This window comes from Chinchilla lanigera, unplaced genomic scaffold, assembly GCF_000276665.1.
Source record: "Chinchilla lanigera isolate Chin_1 unplaced genomic scaffold, ChiLan1.0 scaffold00003, whole genome shotgun sequence".
NCBI lineage: Eukaryota > Metazoa > Chordata > Mammalia > Rodentia > Chinchillidae > Chinchilla > Chinchilla lanigera.
In genome coordinates, this window is record NW_004955404.1 from 21,491,467 (window position 1) to 21,506,984 (window position 15,518).

At 33.9% G+C, this 15,518-nt stretch overlaps 1 long non-coding RNA gene across 1 annotated transcript in view; it reads left to right on the plus strand.

Moving 5' to 3' along the window:
* Window positions 1-9,364, plus strand: part of LOC102004883 — a 148,870-nt gene extending 139,506 nt beyond the window's left edge. Inside the window, exons 3-4 of the long non-coding RNA XR_259320.1 lie at window positions 6,665-6,744; window positions 9,318-9,364. This is a non-coding gene — a long non-coding RNA (uncharacterized LOC102004883). The remainder of the gene's footprint in view (window positions 1-6,664; window positions 6,745-9,317) is intronic.
* Window positions 9,365-15,518: the final 6,154 nt, after the last annotated feature.

Below are 15,518 nucleotides of genomic sequence, written 5' to 3' on the forward strand. Positions count from 1 at the left end.
ACAAAGAATATTTTTGAATCAAAATATAGTATCACGAGGTGAGAAGGAAAAAGTTTGGCAAAGATAATGATAGTGGGGAAATAATATGATTATTTTTTTGTACACCGAACATCATTAAGTTCAACTTTGCAAAAAGATTAGTTGCTCAAATTGGACTTTTATCTCCATTCCTGCTGATATCACCTTACTCTGAACTACTTCAATAACCGCACCATGTTCTGATTTGATCTTCCCTACAATGACTGTCTCCTTCCTTCATTTGTTTTCCTTATAGTAGAAAAAATCATTTTTTTCCAAGCTCAATTTAGGTACTGTATATTTAACTCTTTAAATAAGCATTTTTGTGACTTTATCTTTAGCAAGAATCCAGACTTCAGCCTGGGGATATAGCTCAGTGGCACAGGCACCTGCCTAGCAAGTGCAAGGTCCTGAGTTCGATTCCCACTGCAAAGAAGCAAGCAAGCAAGCAAGGAAGCAAGGAAGCAAGGAAGGAAAGAAGAAAGAAAGAAAGGAAGGAAGGGAAGAAGAAAGAAAGAAAGGAAGGAAGAAAGAAAGAAAGAAAGAAAGAAAGAAAGAAAGAAAGAAAGAAAGAAAGAAAGAAAAGAAAGAATCCAGACTCCTTGTTTTGGCCCATGGGATCTGTTTTCTGCACATCTCTTCAGCCTCTCTATGAGTCAATGCCCTCTTTTTTCCCCCTTCTCAGTGCCTTGATCACCTCCTGGGCACTACTGTCTCAGTGCCAGTACCCCTCCTCTTTACACATACACAAGTCGTCTTGTACTTATTCCATGTTCCTTCTTATAGAAGCCTTCTGTTATGATTGATTTATTGCATCTGCTTGAGAAATTTAGAAGCTTAACTAAGTAACTCATCAGTTCTACATCTAAGATGTAGAGAACATACTCTAGGGTGGCTGCTTACATTCTAGGATATTGTGAAGGTTGATTCATTGTGTCAACTTGAGAAGTTTAGAAGATTAAGTGACTCATCAGGGGACCAGGGTCCTCACTTTGTGAACATCCTGAGCCTGTGCAAGAGGAAAGCAGGGAGATAGTGGGAGTGCTGCACTGCCCTAGGGTGGGTAGCCTACTTACAATATGAGGGAGGAAAAGAGGCTTGTTCTCCCCCCATTTGCTTTTATTGCTTTTGTTGTCTTCTTCTGCTATGAACTGTTGCCCCTCTGCCATGCCACACTGCTTTGAAGCCAGATGATTATGGACTGAAACTTCTATATACTGTAAGATAAATAAACCTTTCCTTCTTTAATTCTGGGCATTTGGGGAAGATATTTTGTCTAAGCAGTGAGAGGAAAATAACCAAGACACCTTCTTTCTTTCCATAACTAAGTGGAGTTTGCCATGAGTCTCTCCATCTCAAATTATTAGTTTCTTTTTGATAGCATTTATTTACAAATTTAACCTAAACATCACCTACGTGTTTCATACCTTACTCCACATTTATTTTCTTTAAAACACTGTGCATCCATCCCCTAATATCTGCATATGTCCATATTCAAATATTTGTGGAATGAATTTCATGTTATCATCATCATATGTGATCCCTAAATGTGCTGGGAAAGAGTACATGAAAAATACTCCCTGCTATTTATACCACTATGTAACTGAGCATTGTGTACTTGAGCACTATGCAATTGAACATTTGTGTACAACGTATAAATTTGAAATTATGCACTCTATGAATTCAGACATTTAGTAAAAGTCTTGGATTTTTCTCATTAAAAGAGAATGCAATAATACTTAACTAAATAATTGATATATTTAGCGAATTACTAAGCATGAATTAGACTAGAATTCCTTAGCATACTCTAAAATTATGTTTAAAACTCATATCCAAATTTACAAAAACAAATTATAAACCTAAAAGCCATGAAACTGTATATCTATAATGCAAATTATTACTTAGTGTATATCTCTGCTGGAAAAACATATTAAAATATATTCTACTACAAGAGTCATGGAAATATTTGTAAAGGTCTCCAGAAATATTTATCTGGAGGATAGGTTGGTAGTTTGTAGGTACCAAAGAGATGAACTTGCTTGGTAAACAACAGAAGACAAGCAATAATTTGTCAAATACTTTAAGGTTCGATTTGAATTGATAAAATAAATGAAAGCCCATTGGAGCACAGTATAGAATTGACTTTAACAAATACACCTAATATCCACTAAGAGAGTAACCCTTTAACAACTGTAAGAATTATTGAGCAATCTTGTTAGAGTACAAGCTCTGAATCACTAAGGCTACAGTGGGGAATATAATCATTCCTTACAAGGTCTCCAGTGATAATAATACTGGTGACCCAGGATTACAGTTGATAATCTTTAAAAAGAGATAACAGATGAATACAGAGCAAATTACAAGTACTGCAAATGAAAATAACAGAAAGTGGTATCAGTTCAAAACACAAGGAGCTCTAGATTGGACAAAGACAAAGACAAAATTCACATTAAGAAATACTTAGATTCACTAACAAAGATTATGAGAGAAATAACATAAACAGGAATGAGCAAGCAGAAAAGACATATTATATCTTCCACAATACAGCTTCTCACCTAAACAGCAGAATGAGAAAGACAAGAGAAAGTTCCTAACCCCTCACACTCACTTCTGACGGAAGCATAGCTGCACTGCAGCAGATTTATCCGACAACAGGAGGCGTCAGAGGCAAGGGAGCATCTCCCAGGACTGTGGAAAAATTAGCTCATTCTGAGTGTCCTGTGCTCAGATTTTTCTTGTATGAGTGGAAAGCAAAATCTTTAAAATCTTTACAAAATCCAGGCAGTGTAATACTCATGAGTCCAAAACAAAGTAATCAGCAAAGGGCGTAACTTTAGTGAGAAGAAAGCGGGAAATAGAGTAGAGTACAGTCAAATGGAAAAGGAAGACACAAGTCAAGAAAATGGAGACTGGAAAGTGGATGAGAACGGGAAGTGAGCTGTGTTACAGGCATCCACCCGCTGCTCAGTGTATTAATCCAAAGCACTACTACTGATGTACAAACAAGCTGGGAAAAACTCAAACACCTCACCCTTAAAGATTCTGTCCAGCTGTAGAAAAGGACTTCAGTATCAAAAATTTAACCGTGTATTTATATATTTAATAAACACATAATAAACTCGTCTCAGTAATGATAATATTTGATAAAATTTAAGCAGCCATTTATGAATCATAATAGAGAAAAACACTTTGCACCTCAGATATTGAGGTTTCTTTAATGTGAATAAAAGATAATTGTTATAACCTCCCATCAAGAATTGAGTTTATGGATGAAAGTTTAGAAATGTGATGAAGACTTGTAAGAGTCCTCAAACTAAGAGTGATCTATCTTAGCACAGTGTGAAGTGTCTGGCAATAAAGGAGAAGGGGTCAAAGTACACAAATCATCTTTGGTGAGGCAGAATGTCAAGACACTACATTCCTTACTCTCTTAATGGGTGTCGAATTGTTCCTTGACTGCATGTATTCTTAATGTATGGTGTAAGGAAAGGAGCATTGCAGATGCTTGAAAATTAATGGAGATGAGAATGCAGAGGGATGTAGCGAAGTAATTTTTGCTGCATTCGACGGAATCCAAAAAGAGCAGTTGCTTCTTCCTCAGAAGCCACACTTTTATTTTTCAGCTATTTTATTTTATTTTATTTATTTGTAGTTGAGGCTTAATGTGATTTTAGTTCACCTATTTTATTTTATTTTAGTTATAGTTGTTGAGGTTTAATCAAATGATTGATATTGTTTTTCATGTAAGTACAGATAGTTTATTTTCTCCCAGTATAGGAAGGATCACCAATTACACTTCAATATTATTTTAAACTATTGTTTTAAGCAGTAAGATGTTAATTTATTACGTATTTACATTTTATATTTTGGTATATTTAGAATTATTTATTTCATAGAGTTTCTATGAAGGTTACAATTTTCTGATTTATAAATAATTATCTTCTATGGAGTCTGAAAAAAAATATCTCAAGGGAGGAGTATGGTAAAATAAAACTCACTTTACTGTTAGGAAGTAGAATCATTGTGAATAATCAAAATTCTTTTTAATGAGGGAGAGCATATTTTTGTTATTATATTTATTTAGCTAATAATCTTGTACAGTTAGTGCTTCCTTGTGCTTTTCAAAATCATGTTTTCACAGTGATAGGGATATTTAGCAAGTTAATTACATTTCACATATTCAATGCTTTTCAAAGGGTTTAAAATTTTTAAAACTGATAAAATGAAATGACTGAAATTTTTCTAATGTGTATAATTCATTATATTGAGACAGCTTTGTAAAACACCATTTCTATGTATGAGAAATAAATGCCATACATGTGTTTTATTATTGAATCTTATTACTTAAAAGAATGACAATGGAAATATTATTGGTAATTACATATTTCACTTACATAGTGTTTTAAGTTTTTCTAGGTACTTTAAGAATATGAAGAATTTTATTTTTAGCCTTATAGTAAAGTTTAATCCTTTTCTCATTTTTCTACCAGAATCTAATTAAAACTTTTTAAAAACTCTCTTAAAGGAATTAAACTGCAGTATTTTTCTTTCATTTGTTCAATACTGGCATTGTATTTTCCCCTGAAGTATTGGGGTTGAAATCGTGGCCTTCTCACTGATATATTTTATATATATCACTGATATATATCACTGATATATACAAATAAAATTTCCTTTTATTATTTATTTTGAGACATGGTCTATCTAAGTTGCACAAGCTGGCCTTCTGCCTCGGCTGTTAGAATGCTAGGATTACAAGCATAGGCCACAACGCACTGCACCACTTTCTGCATTATTTTTTTTAAAGAAATGTACATTTTGTAACAATTTTATATAGTGTGTTAAACTCTGCTGTGACATCAGTCTTGTGATTGTTGTATCCTTTTAATAATTTGTTTGTATCTTCCCAGAAGAAAATTTCTATTGTAGCATGTTGCTTTTCCACTTTAAAGCTATTTTGCACTTCTTGGTTGATCATTTCAGCCATTTATTTGCTACAACTATTTTTGAAAGGAACGACAGACAAATTTTGTCTTTTAATGATCTGGATTATAGTGATAATTTCAAATTTTCCTAATTTTATTGTTAAGTGTATTCCAAAGACAGTCATTACAATAGTCACACTTTTATTACATTTAATATACTTTTTGAATAACTTTTACAAAGATAATGAGATTGATTTTTTTAAGAAGGAAGTATAAAGGCAATTGGTTACATTATTTTAGAATTATAGGTATAAATTCACACTCTCTGATTTTGTTACCCTCAATGTTTTCATAATTAATTGTACTTAATCACTTACCAAAATTTTAAAACAATATTAAAAGTATATGGGAAGAAATGAGTTCTTATTTATAAGAGAATGCTGATGATAATTTTACAAAAAAATGGGATAAGCACAAAAATCACCATATAATGATCATTCTAATAAATACTGAAGAAGACATAAATTATTATAAAAGCGCTACATGACTGATGTACCAGAACATCTGAAATTATTTTATTTATTGATTGTTCACTAATGGCAAAAGGGAAAAAAATGAAATATTTGGAAAATATCACTTTGAGCAAAGAATATAAATATTAAGTATGGGACCACAAGAAAATTACCAAGGTAATCACTTATTCACTTTAAATGATATACTATTGAGTAGAAAATAATAACATTTTCTTTATTTAGTTTTATTTTAAGACAAAATAAAACAAACTTATGTGACAAAATTTAATAGCAAAATAAGAAAATAACAGTAGTTAATACACTGTGTATCATTATCCTCAAAGTACTGTAGTTAGTCTGAAGAAAAACAAAAAGGATTCTGAGAAAAAGAAACAAAATTAATTAGACACAAAACTTTTTTCAGTGAACTAAGAGAAACTAGTAGTATAAATGCATCAACTTAGCATATATATTAAATTACTTTTTGAAAAATGATATAGGCAATTTGGGAAATTATTTAAGCTTCTTCTCATTTCTTATTTATCTATCTTCTGTTTTGTTTTGTCTCTAACTCTGTCTCTGTCTCTCTATCTCTCTATTTCTCTTTCTACAAATGGACATAAGTATATATTATTAGTTTCCTATATAAGAGAAACTATACCATATGTAACCTTGCGCTTCTGCCTTATTTCAATTAATATTATGTTCTCAAGTTACATACATTTATCTACAAAATCCTAATGTATCTTTCTTCAGGGCAGAGTAGTACTCTGTTGTGTATAAATGTCACACTTTTTTATCTGTTCCTCTGCTGGTGAACATATGTGCTATTTATAAGATCTAGCTATTACAAACTGTATTAAAAGCTGTAATACAGTATTACAAACTATAGTACAAACTCTTTTGGGAAGATGACTAGAAGGGGGATAGCTGGGTAAAATGAATTTCTATTTTCAGTTTTTTGAATAGTCTCCACACTGATTTCCATAGTTGTTTTACTAGTTTATAATTTTATCCTCAATATAGAATAATTCTTTTTTCCTGTAGCCTCACCAGCATTTATTAATAAAATTTTTGATAATGCCTATTTTATCTGGGATAAGATGGTATCTCAATATCATTTTAATTTGCATTTCTTTAGTGAACAAGGCTATTCAAGATCTTTTCATGTACTTATTGGCCATTTGTGAATCTTCTTTTCTGTCCTAGTGGTGGCTTTTCATGGATTTACTGAACCAACGAAGGACCCACTTCCAAGAGGGCTGTTATGCTTTCCATGGATTTATAAGGTAACTAGCACAAGGTATAAAGTGACATGGAAGTAGTACTTGTTTTCAAATCAGAAGTTTTTTTTTTTTCTTTATTAGCATATATAACCTGTAAAAATGAACATCTTTCAAGTGATATTTCCCCTCTTACATTCTTATTTTTCTACTGATAAAACTATTTAAAATTATTACTATTTGAAAATTATTATTACTAACAACAAGCACTTAGACTTTATAAACCATAAGAAAAATAATAAATGGTTAGATCAAATATTTTACTTACAGATATTTACCAAGTACATAACCACTGAGAGTGGATAACCTAAGAGATTGCATGAGCTTTTAACTCTTACACATACTCTATGCAGGTCTCATACTCTCAGTCCCGTGGCGGTAATGTGACTTTAAAATAATGTTATTAAAGTGAAAATTTAAAAGTTTTGTATTAGCAACTAGAAATGAGTTTCAGGGAATATTCTTTGTTTTTAAAGCCCAAAATTTAATAACTGTTAGTATAAACATTCCCAACTCACAAAAAAGAATAAGTTACTGCAAAAGGCTGATTTCTGTTCTTCAGCTCCATTGACCCATGATGTCAGTTTTTACTGTACTATTCCAAATCCTTACATAGAGGGATGCTACTTGATCTCCGACTATGGTCTGACATAGATGGATATAAAAGCATTAGCTGGAAACATTTCAAATTTTCATAACCAACTGGTGGTAACGAAATAAAAAGGATGAGACTAGGACACTCATGAATAGTGGCATAGCGTGGGAACATCAATTAACAAAGACAAAAAAAGACTTTGATATTTTCCTAATAATATTAAATAAGCTCCCTTAGCAGGAGCTAGTGTATATTTTATGAGCAGATAAAATATTCCTCTATATCATAGTGATCTTACAAGGCTAAGCAATTATGTCTTAATGTTTTTATTTCAGGTTATTTGATCTACTTTTTGCCTAATTTCTAGAACTAGCAGGAAGCACAGGAGCTGTCATGGGAAAATTGGAAAAAGATTAGGCTTTGGAATTCTCTCACCATCTTGAAATGTCATGTGCATCTTGATGTTCCAAGTGCAGCTTTGTTCTAGGACAGCTCACAATATGCAAATGAACAATTCTGGATTCACTGAAAAGGAATAATGATGGCAGAGAAGTACAGAGCCTAGGATAAAATAAAGCCAGAGATACAGAATACATTTGAGGAAAAAAGAACCAAGATTCAATATATTTGAAAAGTATAGACTCAGATGATAGGAAAAGGGTTCTTCTCAACATAGTGCAATGAAATAAGGCTGGAAGGATCCCTACATTGTGAAACTATTAAATAGAAAAGTAAACTTCTAACAATAGTGTTGTGAAATGCATAACTAAGCTCAAAAGACGCTAAAAGGAAATCAATTCATATTAAAAATATAAAGAGCATAAAGGAAATGGCTAGAGTCTATATTTTAACTTTATTGAAAAAGTGTTTCACTCATAAATCACAATAAGGAAATCAGTCAAGCAACAGACCTTTGTATGCAACTAAAGACAGGAAACTGACAACCTTGCATTAAATATTTACTAAAGAAATGCTAGATCACCTCTGAAATAAAACTATAAATATTTACTTCAATTTTGGGGAATGAAGTAAAAAATTAACATGCTTAAAAGGACTTCAATATGTATTCTACATTATGTAAAACAGTTAGTTCACAAAATTATATATAGAAATTTTTGATGAACTAATCTTCAAGTTGGCACTGCAGCAGGATACAAAGTCAACACTCAAAAATTGAAATTATTTTAGAAAGTGGTCTGAATTAAAGCAAATCATATGTATTAAAAAGCATAAATATTTTCTAAGAAATTTTCACTCCACGTCTCTCAAATGCAATAGAAAACAAGGTCCGGGGTAGGGATTTAGCTCAGCGGCACAACACCTGCCTGGCAAGTGCAAGGTCGTGAGTTTGATTCCCGGTACCAGAAAAACAAACAAACAAACAAACAAACAAACAAAAAACAACTTCCGTGATTCAAGTTAAGTAATAGTCAGAGCTAGAAAATGCATACTATGAAGGAAACATTATAATAATCATAAAATACTCAAAGTGAAGAATCAACTGAGAGCCATGATAACACATCAAAAATGAGACATTGTAAGAGCTGATAATTCTGTAAATCAAAATAGTCCTTGACTTAAACAAAAGCATAATAAATACAGGGTATGATAAAAAGTGCAGGAAGAGCTGCGGCCAAGTGTTCTCCCAGGGAAAGGCAGGCTCCTGGAAGCAGAGAAGTGTGTCCACATCCACATTATTCACCAGGCTTGGCACCATAACGTGCCTGGCTCTTCCCCCAGGTCAGGAAGCCCATAAAAGTTACATGCTTTGAGTTCAGGATGCTGAGAAGTCAGGCCATCCAATGGGAGATAACTATGAAAGCTAACGCTGGGAATCATTTCAGCATGTGGCAAGTTCAACGGGATAAGTGAGATTGAATGATAGACAGACAGTATATTTAGGGGAATTAATGACAATTTGTCTCTGCTCTAAGAACTCTACGAAAATTAAAATGTAATTGCATTCTTTGGCCCTACTTCTTAGGCAGATACAACCTGTGACGGGATGTCAGCTAGCAGAATAAGTGAATTGACGGTAAGATGAAGAATTTGAAAAGATAAAAGTCCTAGGTGGGATGGACAACACAGTCATGTATGATATTTTAGTTTTTTTGTATAAGCTTTTCCTGGACTATGAAATCAACTTGGAACAATTCTAAATGTACCTCTATCTTCCTTCAGTTTTCCTTAATTGTTCTCAGTACTTCTAAAATGGCACAAATTTAAAAACTTGTGCACCGCTGTTGTGGACCTCTTACTGCAGGGGCCCAGGGAAATAATTGCCATCCTGGGAGTCTCTATCATTAAGCAGTCTCTATCCATTGTCCTCATCCCTTGGAAAGTTCTTTGAAGATTTGCTCTGAGAGGAATTGCTCACCACAGAGAGAGAAGCAGGGCAGCAGAGGGTGTAACTCAAACAGCATGTGCCCACAAGGGACGCCAGATAAACTCTCCTAATTTCGTGCATTCTATGGGATGATAATTTTTGAAGAGGGGATTAACTAGAGGCAGGAACTTTGATTAGAGTTTAATATGATCACGTAAAAATGCACATAATTGTAGGGGAATTCAAGGACCAAGTCTTCATGTAAAAATGAATCCTGTTGACATTGTTTCATTTTATCATTTGATATAAACATTAAGTAATGTGCTAAGTGTTGGCACAAAGAGATAGAGTAAGGAAGAGTGTATGTATAACATAGAACATAGCACAGCAAAGGCCCAGAATCTGAACTGAAGATTGAACATTGTTCTTACATTATATTACAACCAAAAGTGGAGTTGTAGTGTTAAGAAATTATACAGGTTGTTTGAAAGACAGAATGCAGCTTTGAAAAAAATATAAGAATATAGAGACAAAAATTAAGGGCTGATAACATAGCATACAATAAGAAAAGCAGATAAACAAGGAAATCTAGAATTCAGAAAAATACATTTTGATAAAGAGAAGTATAATCAAAGGATTGGTTGTGATGGATTGAGGAACGTAATGCAAAATACAAGAGCATCTCATCAAATCCTGAAGTACTGTATGAAAGAGGAATGGGAGTAGAGAAATAGTTTAGGCAAATAATAACAGCAAAAATATATTATTGAATGTAGTCATTGAATATCCTTTGTTGACCTTTAATTGGATACTTTCGGGAGTAATGTCCTCATGCTACTTTTTAAAGTTAAAATGTAATGTTATTTTCATCCAAAAATGCTTTCTTCCTGTCTTTGTGAGAGTATGACAGCAATGAGCTTCTAGAGGGGCTAGAGGGGTCGATCTTTTATTTATTTTGTTTTGTATTGTGCCTGCTTGCCTCTGTAACCTAGAATTTATTAAAATAGATATTAATGTCACAAATGCTTTGCTGCTATAATAGAAACCTAAAATATACGGTACTGGAAGAGAGGTCAGGCAGTGTACAGCTGTAACGTTTGAAAATCTGATAATGCTTGTTTTGCAACTTTAGCTGATAAACTGTCTTCAATAACATGAAAAGCAGAACACATAGTTACTGAGGCTGTGCCTTTAGAAAAGTATTTAAAAAAGGTCATAATGCCAACGTATATTGTCTGTTTCTTGCTGCTATGTGCAAATTACTACAATAAAGAGAATGCCTCAGAAAAAGTTTAACAGAAGCCAATATAAAGGGTAAAGTTCATAAATATGGGCCTTTGCAGAATTAGACAATCTATTTCATTTTTTTACCCTCAAAATGGAAATGAAAAAGTGTCACTCAAAAACATTTATCAAGGTTTCTCATTAAGAATTCTAAGGCAAGAAAATGTATCTAAACTCGTATCAAACATCAAGTGAGGTATGTTGTCTTTCACTCTAAGCTATGAAGAAAAATATAAGAAATTTCACTAAAATAGGGTAGGAAGAAATGGGCACACAGAAGCTAGTCAAAAGTCAGAACAATTTCTAGAAGAGAACACTGTGATTCTCTGGTTTGTTTCATTTTTGTGCTGAGGAAGAACAAATAAGCTGTGAGTCTAACAAATTACAAAGAATTAATAAACTGCCCAAAGAAATCTGATCCTTTATCTCCAAAGGCAGACTCTCAGATTTGGAACTGCAAAACTTAGCTTGTGAAATTATGGAATCTCCAAGAAAAAAATAGACTTCTGCTTTATCTATGGCCCTGAAGCTGATAAAGATAACCGAGAACCTTCAGGAGGTGAAATCCTGTGGCAAAGAACACAGACAACAACGTGCCTCGTATCATGCAGAACCTCCATGCAACCAGGGAATTTATTCAACATTCAACGAAGTCTGCTTGTATCATTTTCCCATGAGGTACCTGTCATTTTTATGGGGTTTTCATGCATTTCCCATTCTCTTTGCTGAGTAAATATAATTAATTAATTAATTAACTTTTGCTGCAGGTATTATTTTATTCCTGTTGTACCATCCTTGGGTTCAGGCATGAGGGCCTGCTGCTTTGGACTCCACGTTTTGGCACACATGGCTCCATGTCCTCAGATTGACCCAGATCACCAAGGGTAGAATTAAACGGGTCATGAAAACCCCATAAAAATGACAGTTACTGGCTGCACTGATCCACATAGCCCCTAAGCCCAAGAACCAGCCACGTGCAGCTGTTCAATGGAGGAATGAATATAATTGGAATTTTCGGGATGTGTCACCATGCAGTTGACCATAAGAGAGAGCTGTGAGGAAAAGCAAAGGTTATGCCTGATGATTAGAAGGGAACACCTTTCTCTTTGTTACATTTTTAAAATTTTATCCTAGTACATGTTTGCAGTGCATAATGATTACATCCGTCCTGAAGAGTTAGTGCAGGTATAAAATGCAATCTAATTCTTCTTAGGTCCCCTCCCCAGCCTTTTGCTCAAGAATATTATAGAATCAAAAATAAAAACAGCAAATCAAGGAATCTGAGCATTCTAAGTCTTTCAGAAAAGGTGGATAGAAGATATTTTATTTGACCCTTCATTTGCCTGATGTATAACATTGAAATATTTAGGTTGTCTGTGTGGGATGATGTAAGAAAATGCCATAATTAAATAGTTTAAATTAATAGAAATATTTTTTCAGTTTTTAATTTTTTTAGTGAGTGTTTACAGTGCATAATGACTACATGCTTGATGCTGATTCAGTCCATGTACAGAACACAGTTTAATTCTTCCTGCGTCTCTTTCCTTTTTTCATCTCCTTCCCTTTTTCATAGTTTTGGGGTTTAAGTTGATTTGTGCTGTTGCTCTCGCTAAGTTCTAACGCATAGCACTTTGCACCATTGCACCTGGTGGAAGATGTTCTGGCTCACAATTTAGTCCCTGAACAAATGCCTCACCTTCTACTACTATCATATTGGAGATTAGGTTTCAACATAGGATTTTTGGGGAGTGAGACAAACATTCAGATGATAGTATAGGTGTACGATAGGCAGTCTCCACTGCTATATTACTTTTGCCCTCATGAATGTTGCAATACACATGAGCATGTCTGTGAAAAGAGAGCGTAGATATAAAAGCAGGTAATGTTTCTATTACAGTGTAAAGTTGCCCCTTTGTAAGATCAGTGATTAGACCTAACTGATAGTCCTGAGTATTCTAAGCTTTAGGTGGAAACAGCCATAGGATCAGGCCCTTGCTTTTGTCGTTGGGGAAGAGAATGACTTTAATTTGTTGAAAGAAGGGCACACACTAATACTTGGAGGGCATAGAGAGCGCTGGTATTCTGGTAGCTGTTCCCTCCAATCTATATCCCCAGTTTTGTTGGCAGCATGCATGTGGTTGCACAGCTGTGAGCTGCTTTTCTCCTCCTCACCTGTGTAGTGATGTATCTGAATATAAGTTCATACCAAAGAAACGTAGGCAGGAGGGGAAGAGCACGTTTGTGCACTAGATTTCTTTGTTCACTAGCACTTTCTGCCTTGTGCCTTCCTGCAGACTGAAATGTTGGTGTGGGGGACATACAGCATCAATCATGTTGATGAGGACAACACATAAGCATATGATGGAATGTATACAGGATAAAAACCAAGTCCTGAAGACAACACAGAGGGAAAGCTGCCTCATCTTCTAGGTTGTCTGGGCTTTTAAGTGCAGTATGCATAGTGAAAAATTCAGCACTTTTTCAGCTCTTTGGCCTTTATGCTAATGACAATGTTTAGAGCTTTAAAATTATGTGCAGCCATGGTGATGCATGCCTGTAATCTCAGCACTTGGAAGGCTGAGGCAGGAGGATAGCTGAGTGTTCAGTATCTGTGTAGGCTATGTAGTGAGTCCAAGGCCAGTCTGAACTACATAGTGAGACCTTGTGTCAAAAAAACAAAAGAGAAAAAGTAAAACAAGAACATTTGGCTAATTATTTTTCTTTTAAAGTAAATGTTATAGCTATTATTTTATTTTTTATATATATTTATTTATTTATTTTTGGTCCCGGGGAGTTGAATTCAGGACCTTATGCTTGCCAGGCATGCACTTGTGCCACCAAGCTATCTTCCCAGCCCTGTATAGCCATTATTTTATAAAGAAACTACTCATTTATTGTTAAATAGAGTTGATAAAAGAAAGATAGATGATTGTATAGAAATAAGTCATAGTATTTTCAGGTTTTTTTTCTCACATAGTTTCTTACTTGCTTAAGAAAAAAAGTTAATCAGAAATCTGAGAAAAGGCAGGTTTACATAGTTACATGAGATCCCATCATGGATATTTTATTCAGCTACCATAGAAATGATATATACATAATACTATGTAGTGTATATGAAATAACATACATGATTTGCATAGTGTCTTTGTTACTTTTCTCTCCTTGCTGAGACAAAGTACTGGACCCCCAAAATTAAGGAAAGAAAGGTTTATTTAGCTCACAGTTCATAGAGATTTGAGTCTATATTCAGCTGGCTCCAAGGCAGAGTGGCACATGGCAGAAGGCAACAGTTCATGGCAGCAGAAAACAGCAAAAGCAGGAAGAGAAAAAGGCAGGAGCTGTGGGAAAAGTGCACCTCTTTCCCTCCCTTGTATTGTATGCAGGCTACCTACTCCAGGGCTGGTGTAGCGCTCACACCTGTAATCCCGGCATTGGAGCATCAATCAGTGACAAACTGGAGAAGCCTGCCCCATGACTGCATGAGGCTTTAGAAGGATATCTAGACACAAACATAATACATGTTGTGTTTATAATACATGGTACATAGCATATACTATAATGTATATAGATTATATAGCATGTAAAGTATATAGAGCAATACTATAATTTTATTCTTCATGATTTTATAAATATATAATATAAATTCTAGGAGTTTCTATAACTAGAGTTTCTTTACTGGAATTATTTAAAGTTTGAAATATTCTCATTTGCAAAATAGAATAAAATTTGTAGATTTTCTGAAATTACATAGAAAATAGTAAATTCCATAAACAATCCAGAAACATAATATTAATTCTCTGAATGCGTAAATAAATGTAGTACCTGTGAGCAGCTAATGAGACACATCCCTGCCCTCTCATTTGTCATGCATTACTTTTTGGTAATCTTAAACAGAGACACAGACTAAGTCTGAATCATTAGGACAGACTAAGTGAATACTTAAACAATCAGAATCAAATACTTTTAGAGATATTTCCTATGAAAATGGAAATCTTCCACAAAGGGAAAGAGATGGTTTGGAATCTGGATTCTGCCAATTAATACGTGTCAGTTTTGACATTTACACCCATCAGAGCTTTATTCATAGTTAAAACTTAGGAGTCAAAACAGCTACAGTTTTGGTGCAAATATTAGCAATATTATTTCTCAGACTGTACTTGCCCTTTACTTTCTACACAGCTTATTTTGTAATTGCTGCTCCTCTTAGAATTTAAATCTGGTTTTCTAATTATCAACTTAAATATAGAGCAGTTCACCTCTGAACACCCAATAAAGCAATTTAGTCAGTAACAAAAACACCCAATATTAGGAGTGAACAGCTCCATTTTTCAAACCTGTCTTGTGTCTGTTTTTGTGGTAAAATTTGAATTTTGCTCTTTGGAGAAAATGCTTGTATTTGCTCTGTGAAAAGTGACCCACATGGTTTGTTTCTTGCAATCATGCAAAATGATATTTTTCTCATTGAACAGTCATGTAGTTTCCTCTAATTTTTATTTGTCCCTATGATTATTTTTTTCTGGAAAGGATGCATTTATAACAGGTGATAATCAATAACTTATAAATAATATTTCATAT